The 13,373-nt window shown below is 41.6% G+C and overlaps 1 protein-coding gene across 7 annotated transcripts in view; it reads left to right on the top strand.

Moving 5' to 3' along the window:
- PDE3A (phosphodiesterase 3A) overlaps positions 1 to 13,373 on the top strand; it is a 263,316-nt gene that overhangs the window by 139,036 nt on the left and 110,907 nt on the right. The window contains exon 1 of one of the 7 annotated variants that reach the window (XM_068659315.1): positions 12,129 to 12,215. The exons of the other annotated variants lie outside the window; for them this stretch is intronic. The gene's annotated coding sequence lies outside the window, so the exon portion shown is untranslated. Of the gene's footprint in view, positions 1 to 12,128; positions 12,216 to 13,373 lie in introns of those variants that run through there. 7 annotated transcript variants of the gene reach the window in all.

Here is a 13,373-nt window from a genome sequence, read left to right as displayed (position 1 = left end):
GAATTAAAGGAAATAAAACCAAAGTGGAGTGGGTGATGGTAGGATGTACCAAATGCTCAGGTAATTTTCCACAAAAGTACAGGGAAGCTTTCAAGCCATTTTAGTGCTGAACATTACTGCAAAAATCTCACAGTGCTTTTCTTCGAAGCATTGGCCCCAAAGAATAAACATCATGGGCTTCAGGGAAGTCAATTCAGCCTCTACATGATGTCTCCCAACAGTTGTTCTCTTCACTGGAAAATTCAGTACTGCGCGTTCTGAGCTGCCCAAACCTGTGCACACTGCCATCTGCGCCTGCTGCCATATGCTTCCCTCAGCTTGCTGCAGCCAGGAACTGTAAGTGCCCTTTCTGATAGGTTAGATGTAGCAAGAGGAAGATTTTCTATCCTAACACCAAGGTAGCATTTCTTGGAGGAGCAGCAGGGGCAGGTGGAGGTTTGTTGGTTTTAACAGCCTTCTCTGCATGTTTGCTACTTGCAGCATTTTAGGATAGTCTTCCTACAATTTGGCAGCCTTGGATACTGCATGAAAAAGACCTTGTAGCACAGACAGCAGGTGCTGCATATGCAAGGAGATGTTTTTTTTTTTTTTTTTTACCTCCTTACTGGTGTATCATTTATTTTAAATTGAACAGCTTTTCCTTTCTGCAGCATAGCAGTAATATTCTTTGACACCTGACTAAGTAACCTTGCTCAATAACGCAGCAGCACTTCTTCAGAAAAGTTGCTTCCTCCCTCCTGCCCCCCACCCTATGCCTCTGAGTAGGAGATGAGAGCTACAGGAGGTCATGCCTCAGGTTTCTCCAGGTCTTTATTTTTAGCTTCATAAATAATATATAAACAAACTTCAGAGATGTATGCAGCTAGTCAGCTGTGTGCATCCGCGGTTTCTCAGGGATATCATTAACTTTGTGAAGGTGTGTGTGTATACATATGTGTATATAGACATAAATATATTATACATATGTATAATTAAAACTCCTTGAATGATCCCTTCAAAAACATAGCTAGATAATTTTTACTGTAAGAGTTAAACATTTGAAGAGTAGAGTCCCATGCAAGGTTCCCATGGGCCTATTTTTAGTTTCTCTTATGGGAAGAATGGCAAAAAATAGACCAGGACCGTGACTTTGGATTTAGTGTGCATAATGTTTATAGGTTAGCTGACAAGAGCGTGTGCATGTGTATGTACCACAGGACTTTAGTACTACGTTTCCTGTACATTCATTAACAGAACTCCAGGCAGAGCTGCTGTAGTTTGAGTGCTCATAATACTAATTTTAACATGCTGCTATAAAATGCGTCACAACTCTGAAGTGATATTTTGAGGCTTGATTAGGGATTAGTGACCTGAAATATCCTTATGTCTCCAGTGAGCTTTTCTTGAGTTCAGCAGTGTATTTCTGGATTTGCCCAGAGTGCTTTGCTCCTACACTGCTCTCCCCTCCTACAGAAGATATAGGTGGGGAGGGGATGCACACCATTTTTGTTGCACTTGTGCAGGCAGTGCATTTTTAGCCTACAAGTACTATGCTGTTGATGCTGCACCTTTTAGACTTGGATAATTTTAAATAAAGAACATGATTTAAAAGTCTCTTTCATTCTTTTTCATTTATTTGGTTATTGTCTTTACCTTCTGCTATCCATGTTGATTTTCTAAATTTTGTTTGTTCTGACAGGTCTTGCTCAGTCTGGAATGCTGTCATTATTTCAGAAGTGTCAAGTGCAGTCCTTCTGTGACTGTATGACTCTAAGTGTTCATGCGCTATATTATGATGCTCATTTCCAAATCATGGTTGGCCGGGATCATGTAAAAGACAAGGGCATAGACACTTGCTGTCTCTTGTGTGGAAAAGATGCACATTTAAACATTGAGAATTTTAACAAACTAACTCCAGCTGTTACTAACCTTTCCATTAAAATACCCACCTTGTATTTTCCAAGTCTCTTTCAATTGCAGTTGCTTCCCTACTAAATAAAATATCTTGCTAGCATGGGGGGTAGGGAGGTGGCGGGTGGTTATGGAAGAGGAATGGCAGAGGAAAGGCAAATCTTCCCCTGCCTCCAAGACTTCATCTGGGTGGAAGAGACATGCTGATTGCTGTGGTGGCAACTCCAGATTTGGTCCGGTACATTCTAAGAGTTGACTATGGTGAGTGTTCCTCTCTCCTCTGTGCTTCCAGCACCACAAAAACACACAGATTTGGGTAGCTGTTTCTCCTACATGTAGTGGATACAGATTCAAAAACAAAACAAAAACGCTAGACAAATCTATTCTGGGGGAGTGGAGTAGCTGTTTTCCTTTAAAACAAACAAACAAACAAAAAAAAAACTGACTTCATCAGCCAGCTAGTCTCATTTCTCCTTAGATAAATGCTTACACCCACTGCATCACATGCATGGCCTGTATTTCATTTGTATTTTATAAACTGCACAAAGTATTCAAAATATATTGCAAAAACCGATGGTTGCCCTGCTTGATGTCAGAATTATCACAAATAATGAGGCGGGGAACAAGAATAAATGGGGAAAAAATCTTTCAGCGGTTTCCATATAAGAGCTTGTTTTTCTTTTCATTTCTCCTCTTCTCTCATGTATGTAACAACAGCAGACAGGCACTGGAGTCCCTCTGAGCAGAAGAACCACTGAGGGAGGCAAGGAGGTGGCCAAGCACTGTTCTTTCTGGCCTCCCTCCATGCCGCTCTGCCAGCCTTTGCTGCTTGGCTGCTGTCAGCCTCTAGTCGGGGCCGGTGGCGACGTCAGTGGCTTGCAGCGAGCGACCCCCATGGCAAACCTGTGTAGCATTGTGCACAGCAAATAAGAACTCTCTTATGAGGTCTGCAGCTGGCTGGGCACAGGCATATGGCAGCAAGGATATTTTGGAAGAAAGGCACTGCTTGACAAAGAACCCAGTCTCCCGATAAAGGTTTACACTGGCACTTCCCTGTGTTTATAATACTGTATGCCAGGGGCATGGCCTTTTTTTTTCATCATATTGTTGCTTAACTGTTTTTAAACCTAATCAGCTCATAGGTCAGGGAGTCTGAGAAGCAGAAACTTGATATCAATATTATTTTTTCCTTAGATTTCTCAGACTGGAGCTATGCTGTTATAACTGCCCGGACTCAAATCTGTTTCATATATAAAGTGAACTAAGTTTGTCAGGACCAATTGTTTCTGTTATGAGAAGGAAGTTACATTTTTGAAAACATTCTCAAAATAGACTCAATATTGCCCTTTTTTTTTCTTATAGATATTCATGCTTGTTTGCTTGCTTGCATTTTCCTATGTTAGTTTACTATTACAAGATAACATAAGCATGACTGTTTTCAAGAGGGATTGTTGCTATTTGAGTGTGTTTTTAGAACTTCTTTCCCTTGCAAACTAACAATCTCAATAATAAGCTTTTCCTAGATCTAGGCGTTAAGGCGTGCATGTCATGCTGTTCCTTCTATTGGTTACTTTGATAACTGGCACTTTAAATGATCGTACTTAACCTTTATTAGTCATTCAGGCTGATTGCTTAGTTAAATCCATATTTACACTGATAGCTAGAGAGGTTTTCAGTCTAGTGTAACTGCTCCTTTGGGGTTTCATTATTTGTAAGACAGTAGCCCCTAAGGTCTCCAAATGGGTATACAGCCTCATTGTTTGGAAAGCTGCATAAACCCAGGACAGAAGCATGCTTCCTTCTGTCCCAAAGAACTCACACTCAGAGTTTTTGCTTAAGGAGAATTCTACCTTGAGCTGTTTCTACACCACCCCAGCCTCACACAATATGCAGGGCTTAAAGGTAGAGTCCTTCCTGGGGAACTGCAAATTCTGAAGGGCAGTAAGTTTGTTTATGGCTTTTTGTGACTGCACTCAGTAACAAAGCAGCTCTTTGGCTTCTGGAGGCTGAGCTGTTGGTACTGCACAGCCTGTATCCTCTTAGGGCTGTAGAAATTCTCCAGCAGTACATAACATTCAACTTGCTGCAGCTTTTTAGCAGTAAAGACTTTATTGGGCAATGTTCTGTATGAGGAAAAACCTGAAAATATGTAGTCATAGGTTAGGAGAGATGCTAATAATACAACAAGCAAACGAACAAGAAACAGCAAAAGCTGAAAAGAAGCCTGGGGTTTTCTTTTCACTTTCTTTACTGATTACTCAAGATACAAATCAGTCTCTTGTCCCATGCCACCTTCACATTTCAGGTTACTATATCTACAGCTGTCTGAAATACACAGATAAAATATGTTTTCTGAAAAATCTTTAACAGTAAAATATATATTTTTTAAATCATTATATTTTAGTTTCCTTAGCTTCATCAGTCTTTAAAAAAAAAAAAAACAAAAAAAAACACAAAAACCCGCACAGTGAAAAAGGACTTTGCAGTTTTCAGGTTGCATTAAAACTTCTTTGTTCCTCTGTATTGAGAATGAAATTGCTGAGTTGCTGTTGATTGTTATTTTAAATCCTGGTGCATCACAAGTGACGTGCAGGGTGATTTTCATCTTTGTCTTCTTGGAAGGGGTGGGATCCCCTACACAAGTAAAGAGGGCCCAGAGCAAAAGGCAACACAGCTGGGTTTGCAGAGCGTGGGCTATACTTCACACACCTCATGAACTGAGCAGACAACTGTGTAAAACTGAATCACTGTGCAATTTTTTCATGCAATTTTTCTCAACAGAATCATTTTTAGCTATTTGAGTAAGGAGCCACTGCTATCTTCAAGCCTGTTTCTATCACATCAATGGGACGGTCTTTTTCTATCGGTCTTAGCCAGGAACTGGAAAAAAGAAAAAAAAAAAAAAAAAAAAGGAAATTAACTGCAATTAACTGCACCCTGGTACAGCTGACCCCTTGGGTTGTCCTCTAAATTGAACTTACTACTTCGTCTTTTTTCCACTGGGTCTTAGGGGCAACTAAGGAGGAGGTTTGTGAAGAAGAATGGAGTGCCTTAACTGGCCAGTTTGCCTCTTGCTAGCTTGCTTAATTTAAAGATGTATCCCATGGTATCAGGGTGGCCTTTAAAAACAAAACACCACCACCGCAAACAGAAAAGCAGAGAGAAGTCGTTTGCTCACTGAGCAGTTATAGATGTCAGCTAGACAAAAGATTACGCTCTATGCCCTCTCTCTTCTAATCTGTCCTTGGTTTCTTTGGTGTAAAACCAAAAGTCTGGTCATGGCTTGGCATACCTGGTGTTGTTTGCTTTTGATCATGGAAACTTGGGAGAGCCTGAGATTTTCTGTAAATATTTCTTTCTTCATTGTACAAGATATATATTAATTAAAAGGGGGAGAGTTGAAAGACTCTCCACTCTCTTATTAAGAGATGGAGAGGAAATGTGTTTCCTGCCTGGTAAGCCTACCTCTCAGTCCAAATGCATGATCCCTCTGCCACACCTTAGCCACAGCAGCAGGCAGTGCATTTATGCAGGAAAAGCCACCTTTATGGCGTGGCACTAACCTGCATGTTTGTGTTATTTTGGAGCTGCTGTTGCGTCCAGCCAGGTGGAGAGCTCACAGCTGTACAGGGTGAGCTGGAACTGAGCAGAGGAGCCGAGGCATCAAACGCATGTGATGCACACAGGAGATGTTTGGCTCCAAGCCGGCATATAAGCAGCATTAGAAAGGCCTTCAGTTGATATCTGTACAGGTGAAATTCCTCCCTGGTATGAAATCCTAGACCTATGACCCCCTCACATAGAGCAAAACAAAAACAGCCATCTGCTTGCCATGTTCTTAGTATATTTCTGTTTGGGGTTTGTTGTTTTCTTTTCCTCCTTTCTTCCAAGAAAGCTGACATCCTGCTTCCAACCTCCTCCTACTAGGAAATTAACTTAGATGGTAATCAAAATTAAACACTCCTCCAGGAATAACTGCAGCTATATTCTGTCCCATCCTGGCCATGAAGATGAAGGCATCTATTTTAGGCCCTGGTCCCCGGGCAGAGGTGAGTCTGCGCAGAGGAGGGCACGGCACTGGTGCGATCCTGGCGGAAGATGGCTGGCAATGTGCAACTCACACACAAAAGAACATGCATCCGCAGCCCCCAAGTCATTTTGCACCATTCTGTTGCTATGTGACGGGAACTGCCAGCTAGCTAGCTGAAGTGTTTGTGCTGTGGCTTAGAGTCATTTAAGTTCGTACCCCTGCTCAAGCCTGCTTTTAAGCGCATATTACTCGGTTCTTGTATGAGCTCCAAGGATATTCCCTCTTCTCCTTCTGCCTCCCATTAAGTAACAAGATTACAGCAAATTGTTGGCCTAGATATAGCTTGCTGTGCTCCCTGGGTCGTAGATCAGACTCTGACCTCATTCTGTCTTTGCTCCCTGACATGTACATCCTGTGAAATCCGCTGGGTCCTTTGTCATTACGGCCATGCTCTTTGTACATGTTGCCATCCCATCCCATCCTGTGTCTGGCAAACCCCTTCCCTATGCTCCCACAGTGGCACACATGTGGCTGTGTGCTCCTGTGCTGGTATGGAACAAGGGTGGGCAGGAGGGCTGCTGGATGAGGCAGAGCCATGAAGCAGCCGGCAGCATCCTGAGCTCACCAGGTTCAGCCTTGCACTGGGATGGTGTGAGTCTGGTGCTTCGTGGCCCCAGGAGGGTTAACTGACCTGTGAGATGCTGAGGTTTGGCCACTGTTATTAAATCAAGAGGTACCCTGTGACTGGGTTTATAAGGAAGGCTGTGGAGGCATTTCAGGAAAGGTATGCAGCTTTTTTCCAATAGAAAAAGCAAGCAAGAATATTTTGAAATACTCTGTAAATGAAGTTTCATTACCACAACAGCAGAAAAACAGATTTGGGTCTGTAAACACTTTGGAGCCTGAAACTAAAGTGTTTGGCTTTTTTTATTATTATTATTATTTTTTCTTCAAATTTTTAATTCCAACACTACATAGTAAAACATAAATTGAATGCTGTTTTCCCTACATATTCCCTAGAAACAAGAGGTTCTGGTATCTTATAGGTGTCCTTTTGCCCTCCAGTACTTGCATGCAAAATGAAATCTTCACTGAATTCAGTTTAAATTCAGTGTTGATGAAACCTAGCTTTAACCTAGCTTTAATTCTTGTGGTTAGGTCTACTGGTCATGTTTTTGCTCCTGCTCCTGTGCAGGTGCTCTTTGCGTTCTGGGTATGAGGAATTAGTCTCTTCTTCTGTGAGTTGCTTCATGACAGCCTGAAATTACTTTTCTGACAATTGTAAATGATCAGAAGTCTATTTCATTGAAGGAAAAAAAAAAAAAAAAGGCAAATGCTTCACATAATATTAGAGCTATGGTATCCATGTCACATATTTTTAACTCTCTCTCTCAAGTTCTTCAAATAAAAGCTTAGCATATATTTTTGCAGCAAGGCAGTAGGAATTTCATGCTAATCTGTACTATTGCAATAGCAGATATTTAGGTACTGGATGAGCTACTGGGTAAATTTTCACATGCTTTCTGACCTTTCTGATGCTGGCATCGGCTTGTCTTCTCAAGTAGCAACTGAGATAATTTGGCCCCTGAGATAAAGAAGGAGAGATAAAGACATTTTTAGCAATCTCTTGCTTTAGTTCTGGCATTTTGTTCTGTCCTGTCTGTCCTCCTCGCAGCATGGAAGGATGCAGCTTATTTATTATGTTTTACCATATCTACTGTTCAGAGATACTGTGCAGAGCTGAGGTTTGTCCTCTGGGCACTTTCCCACCGGTGCAGTGGCAACTTGCTGCATTCAGGAGCAGCTGCAAACCCTCAGTTTTCAATCCTGTCTTTATTTGCTTTCTTCTTTACAGTTCTAGTCATTAGAAACCTCATTTTTTCCTTCCTACTGGAACTGAAATTTCTAAGAAAACATGAAATGCTTTGAGAATTAATCTCACTTCAGATATAATCTGTACAATGGCAGAAAACCATCATATGCATTTTCTGTAACTTGCAATGAGAATATTTAGTAAGACTGCAGTAAGAGGTTTTAAATATTTTGAACTTTACTTCTATGTGCAGGAATTACGTGTATCTTTATCCCCTTATTTCTTGAATCTATGTATTTAGTATTGTGGAAAATGTTGGTGGCATTATGCATCTGGATACTGAACCCCACTTCTAGTCACAGGGCCAACAAAGCATGTCATTATACACTTTTAGAGGGGTGTTGCCTCAAAGCCCTTGTGCTCCTTTGTGGTCATTTCTTCCTCAAATCCGTGCTGCAGGCTGCCACATAGGAGGGCTTTTCCTCTCTACTGTGAATATTCACTTTTGTATAACTTCTTGGTACAAACTCAGTTTCCTCCCATCAGACTGGCTTAACATCGGCAGCTGTTCTGTCCACCCTGAACTTTCTGAATTTCTCTTTAACCAGCACTGGTGTTTTAACATGAACTGTCTTTCACTGAGAACAAATGAAAACACCAGTCCCAGGACCACACTGTATGTGCTGGGGGGAAGGGGCGGATGTGGGGGAAGAAAAGTATTAGGTTAGGAAAAATATTTAGGATATATTCATTTTTGTTTATGTTCTATATTTAGGTATGAGAAGGGAAGTTATTTTTTTCTTCTCTTCTGCAGTTCTTTCAAGCTCATAAAGCATCTGTTTCTCAGCTTCTGTTGCTGCTGCCTGAACCAAGGTTGTTGGTGGCCCTGGTTCCCCTTCAAGGAGGCTTTGTTCCAATCAAAGACCCATTGAGCATGCTAAAGGTGTGCAAACACATGCACTGTGCCTTCAACATGAGAATTCACAGTTTAGTTCCCCGTGTTGTATTTGTGTTGATGCTAATAAGCTAAGTAAAATGCAATTGTTCACCATTTCTCATTTTGAAATCAGAATTGCATGGAAATAAAATAGAAAGTGGAAGAGATAAAATACTCTCCAATTCATGGAGGTCTTGTGGAGAACACTTTCATACAAGAGATGCCTCATGCACCATGATCACTTGATTTGATGAGTAAATTGGAAAGCTTCATGAGGATGCTTTCTTCTCCTGGCATTTCAGTTCTCCATCCATTCCCCCTCACTGTTCATCTCCACATCCTGGTGTGCAGCTGAAGTGGTTTCAACATCTCTTGGGGAAGGTTCAGGTCTTCAGGTCAAGTCTGGGACACAGCCTTCTTTTTTTTTTTTTTTTTTTTTAAAAAACTTTGTTCAAGTAGTTTTCTGTAACAAAAGAACAAAAGTCCTAAGTGAGTAAAGAGTACTGCAGGATGTCCCACCATAGGCATAGGGGAGAAACTTTCACTATTTTTGATCCTTTGAGGTTTTCTGTCTTTCCCATTCCACTTTAGTGCTTTCTTAAAAAAGAAGACTGTTGATATTTGAAGCCTGTCCTTTCTCTGATATTTAGAGGCCTGAACAGTACATTTTCCAAAAGAGCGATAAGATCTCCTGGCAGCTGAACATGAGAATAATTCTGTTCCCTGGTGTATGCCCTCAACGCCCCCAAAAAAGAACTTGGACATAAATAGTTGGTCAAAAAGAAGTCTATGGTCTGGTCTCATGAACTGGAGGTATTTAGTTTCTGTTCCCAGTTTTGCAGTACTGTGCTGAGTAAATGCCTCGGTTCTCCATCTGTGAAATGGAGATAAATCAATTTTTTTTTTCTTACATAGGTCTACAAGTTTGTATGATGGTCTGGAATTAAGTGCTTTAAAAGTGGTTGCTGCTAAGATTTATCTGATTTGCAGCTGATATATAATAGCAGGGAGAGACTGAAAGTTGTCTTACAGAGTCAGAATAATTGTGTTTAACCTAATCTCCTGGAAGACTGGTCTGGTTCCCAGGCATAAGAGCAAAAACAAAGGACAACCTCCAGACCACACTGAATTGATGAAAATGTTGTTGCTAGCATTAGTGGATTAGGGCTGCATCTGTAATCAATACAGATCTAGAGATCTCTTTATGATAGTCATAGAACCAGATCTGTGCTGCTGTTTAGCACTTGGCAGTTCTGAGTATTTTGTGTTTTTTGTTTGTTTGTTTTTGTTTTTTTTTTTTTTGGAGCTAGAAACATAAATACCTTTCCATCTGGATTCTCGTGGTAAAGTGATGTATACTAGTGTCTACTGAAATAACAGTCCTGCTGAAGAAAAATAGCATTTTTACACAAGTTGAACATACAAAGATGAAAGAAAAATATTTGTGACACAGGAAGAAGAAACGTAAATCACTTTTTCAGCAAAAAAAAAAGGAAGGAGCTGAAGCAATCATAATGGGATTTAATGGAAAGGAAAGCTCTGTTTCTGAGTGATGGCAGAACAGCTTGTCATAAAAAGAGGAAAACTGCTATTTGGATCAAGTTTGTTTTAGAAGTGTATCACAGGAACATGCAAAGTCATTATGTGAGAAATAAGATTCTGGGGGAAAAAAAAAAAAGGTCCAGTGGTCCAGTGGTGTAGGGGGAAGTAATATATGTAAAAGAAAGGAAATTTTTGAACTTTCCATTTTGAATAGATAAAACTTTTTGACATGCAGCCACAGAAGTGCTACTTAATTTCATTGAAGCCAATTTGACAAATGTAGTTTACTCAAAAGGATGGTTTTCCTAATAGCAGATTCCTTCGAAAAGAAAATGTTCCGGCAATTCAGTTTAACAGACCAAATGTGGAGTCCTAAAACAGAGAGCCAGGGGCAGCCACACATCTCAAGCCTACCCCTGTCTTCCTACTCCAAAAGCCCTCCTATGGAGGATCCCTCTCCCCTTCACTCTGCCCTGCCATTTTCTCACTCACTGTAGAAGAGCACCCAGTATTTTCATCTTCACCATGGCACCCCCAAATAGCATGTATTCAATACATCCCCTACACAAACATCACAATAGAGACTGCACTTCTCATGGGCTCTTGGGCTCTGGTTTTGCTGTTAACAGTAGTGTGACGCTATGGAAACACTGCCCAGGTGACCACATGGAATTAAACACTGGCAGACAACATTGCAGGGGAATGTATTTTATGACATCTCTCTAACGGGTATGGTTTCATTACTTTTAAAATAAAATTTTAGAAATAAAACCTCTGAAGAGTCATATGGGTTTGAAAGGCAGGACTTAAAATCACAGGAAAATAGTGCAGCCATTGTGAAAATCTAGTTTGACTTCCAGAAATCTCCACTGAAACTGTTCCCATTAGAGGGGGAGAAGCTGACTGATGCTTCCCCCCTGTGCAGCACAAGCCCAGCATTCTTGTGACTGACTTTTGCCTGTTTATATCTAGCATCTCTGCAATCCAGATGGGGAAAAGCACGTGTGACAGCGTGTGTGTGATTTGGAGCAGCAGATGGGTGCGAATGACAAATTGTTGCCTGTGTAGGCACCTACCTAGAGATTACTCAGAGTCCTGCCTCTGCCTCTGTGTGTTGTTGTTTTGTTCCTATGCACCATTATCAAGGAGGGCACTGTCAGGGCTCCTGCATATGAAGCCTCACCTAACTTGACAGGGATCCTGTGCAGATGTCCCCGTTTCAGTGCCTTTCAGTACTGATGTCCATTAGTGATGTGCCTGCCATCTAAAGAAGCACTGACCATATTAAAAATCGTAGAGAGAGAAAAGCAAGGTGGGACTGACTTTGCATTACAACTCCCCAATAAATCCCCAGTAAAGACATCCCATGCCAATGTCTTTTTGTTCCCCAAGTGGGCCTGTCATCCTGCATTTCTTGCCCTGTTTGAGATGCCTTTCCCTTTTCTGCTCTTGCTCTGGATGTGCTCCATATAAAGAGAAAAGTGATGGAGAGCAAAGTTTGCTGAGATAAGAGTTGGCTGCTTCTGTTGCTGTCCCACATCGGGAGCTTTTGATGTTCTCAGTGCATGGACACGCCCTTATCAGCTGGTACAGGGTTTCTCATGTTGTCCAACATCATGACTGCAATCAAAACGATGCCGTTTCCAGCAGTGGTGAAATTTACAGCCCAAATGTACTTTTACGTACATTTCAGCCCGACTGCCACTTCAATTTTTTTTGGACGGGGAAATCTGCTTCCTTGAGCTGGTCCCATGAGCATCAGAAGGGTGATCGATGTTGCGGTTACACATGCATGTGTGCTTGCTAGTTTAGCAATGTATGTGGTGCAAGGTTTGATGTCTGATGCACAGTGGTAATATTCTGTCATTTCTCTACATTAGTCCTGCTAGCTCTGCTGTGAGGCCTGACTGGGGTACTGAGGGAGGAACCTCCTCACTCTGGCAGCTCTCTCAGCCAGTGAAGCACCAACATTTGGCACCTCTGATCCCTTAAGTTTGCGGCAGGTAATCAAATCCTAGTGCTGTCTGCCTGAAACATGTATTCTGGGACCAGGAACTTTCCTGTGAATGTCTGTATGAAATTATCATGGTGAATTTTCTGTTTGTTTCTTTGTTTTCTTTCTCTCCTTAAACCATGTGGTTACATGGATGACTAGAAAAGATCCTTGGTTTACTGCTGGATAGGCATCTGAGCCCCATGTAAGCGTCCCGCCTAGGACAGCTGGAGGAGATGCGGGAGCTAGGCTGCATGTGGATGGGTGAAGCATGCCTCACTGGGAGAAGATCACTGAGCTGATTTAATTAGTTCTGTTTCAGAGGATTCAGTTTTGCTCGGGTCACTGCTACATTCATCTATTTGCTTTTTTTCCCCCTCTTAGCAATAGACAAATGCAGGGTGATAATTAGTTTGGCAGGTTGATTGAGATTGGGTGGCAGAGAGGGAAGTTTTCCTGGATGAGTGATGAAGCATTGCCGGTTGAGCTTAAAGTGAATAGTCTGAAATAGAAAGTAGTTAGTATAAAATCCCCCCAAGGGTGTGTTTAAACTGAATGTACTTTGAATTTTGACATTGAGGTTTTTTAGTAAGCTACCAGGCTGTATGGTAGAATTTTAGGACATTTGTTAGCTGGGATCTAGCTGTTGAAATGTCAGTGCTATTCTTCTGCATTGTAAAACCTCAAAGCTAGGAAAATGGGGTGTTAATGGAGGAAGTTGGTGTGAGCATCAAGGTGGAGTGAGCTTTGGCAGAGTGGTGCTGTCTCTTTTCCAGGCCAGCCCTGGAAGCTGAGGCTTCACCCAGCCAGATGCAGCACTGCTTTCAAGGCAGGAGAAGGCACTGCTGGGCTACCTGCTTTGGGCCCCGGCTCAAGAGAAGCCACATTCTTGGTGCCTTGGAAGTTTCTATTAATAAATCTTAACTATTCCTCAGCATCCTGCCATTTCGGTTAATATGCTTCAGTACAACTCTCTGCTGAAACTATAAGAAATTAAGTTTATAGCTTTCTGCCCCACCCTATTTTAACCTCATCAAGGGCAGATTCCTGTGATCACTGTGCTTTGTGTTTTGTGCCAGTCAGACATCTGGTTGCCGAATTAAAAATGCAAGGTTTGGTTTTTCTTTTTCAATAAGTGTATGTGGTAGCAGAAGAGATCTGGTTTGTT

This window comes from Anas acuta, chromosome 1, assembly GCF_963932015.1.
Source record: "Anas acuta chromosome 1, bAnaAcu1.1, whole genome shotgun sequence".
Lineage (NCBI taxonomy): Eukaryota > Metazoa > Chordata > Aves > Anseriformes > Anatidae > Anas > Anas acuta.
The sequence above is the reverse complement of the archived record's forward strand: the minus strand, read 5'-3'. Positions and strand labels throughout refer to the sequence as shown.